Source organism: Mandrillus leucophaeus, unplaced genomic scaffold, assembly GCF_000951045.1.
Source record: "Mandrillus leucophaeus isolate KB7577 unplaced genomic scaffold, Mleu.le_1.0 Scaffold1217, whole genome shotgun sequence".
NCBI classification, from domain to species: domain Eukaryota; kingdom Metazoa; phylum Chordata; class Mammalia; order Primates; family Cercopithecidae; genus Mandrillus; species Mandrillus leucophaeus.
In genome coordinates this window covers 185,416-186,693 of record NW_012100510.1, presented here as the reverse complement: position 1 = coordinate 186,693, position 1,278 = coordinate 185,416, and the positions used below count along the sequence as shown (strand labels likewise).

The 1,278-nt window shown below is 47.1% G+C and overlaps 1 pseudogene; it reads right to left on the bottom strand.

Moving 5' to 3' along the window:
• Positions 1-991: 991 nt before the first annotated feature.
• LOC105533036 overlaps positions 992-1,278 on the bottom strand; it is a 1,982-nt pseudogene continuing 1,695 nt past the window's right edge.

The following is a 1,278-nucleotide window of genomic DNA, read 5'->3' as shown; positions in this document are numbered from 1 at the left end:
CAGCTTTTGGTGAGGATATGGAGAAATTGGAGCTCATCCACATTTGACTCTTGAACAACTTGATGGTTAGGGGTGCTGACCTTCCACACAATTGAAAATCTGCCTGTAACTTTTTTTTGTTTTGTTTTGTTTTTTAAAAAACGAGATTTTGCTCTGTCACTCAGGCCAGAATGCAGTGGTGTGATTATAGCTCACTGCAACCTTGAACTGCTGGGCTCAAGCGATCCTCCTGCCTCAGTCTCCCAAGTAGCTGGAACTATATGTGTGCACCACCATGCCTGGTTAATTTTTTTCTTTTTGGAGAGATAGGGTCTCACTATGTTACTCAGGCTGGTCCTGAACTCCTAGGCTCAAGTGATCCTCCCATCTTGGCTTCCCAAAGTGGTAGGATTACAGGCGTGAGCCACCGTGCCAGGCTACATATAACTTTTGATTCCCCAAAAATCCAGCCAGGTGCAGTGGCTCACCTCTGTAATTCCAGCACTTTGGGAGGCCAAGCTGGGAGGATTGCTTGATGTAGGAGTTTGAGATCAGCCTGGAAAATAGAGGGCAACCCCACCTCTATGAAAATTTTAAAAATTAGTTGGGTGTGGTGGCGCACACCTGTAGTCCCAGCTACTCAGGAGGCAGTGGTGGGAGGATTGCTTGAGTTGGGAGGTCAAGTCTGCAGTGAGCCTTGATCATACCACTGTACTCCAGCCTGGGCAACAGAGTGAGATCCTGTCTCAAAATATCTTAACTACTAATAGCCCACTGTTGTCCAGAGGCCTCAGGGATTATATAAACAGTCGATTAACATTTTTTTTAATGTGAGCCAAAGATTTATGTCTTCATTTCTTGCATTTGAAGTACTCTTCGATGACATCCTTGGCCTGAGACTCTTTGCCATAGTCCTTTACTATATAACTGCAACCAACCACTTTACGGGGCTTCCCTTCTCTCAGTTTTACAGAGGCCTACCCATTCCCCTAGTTTCTTGCTGTCATCAACCTTAATTAGGTTCAGCACAAAGGGCCTCCACCAACTTGTCATACATAGGCTCATCACAGTTGGATGCAAGCACACAAAGATGGGCTTCGCACTTGTCTAAGGCTTTGGCAGCTTCGCGAATTCCACGTGCTAGGCCATCGTGGATGAGGGCCGTCTTCAGCACCTCTTGTAAAGCAGTATTAACGTCCATTACACCTCCAGCAGCAATGCCTTCCTCGCCATGGTGGTGGGTTACGGGTGAAGGTGAATCTTGAACTCACCCAAGCCTCCGCCTCCGTGCGACTTGGC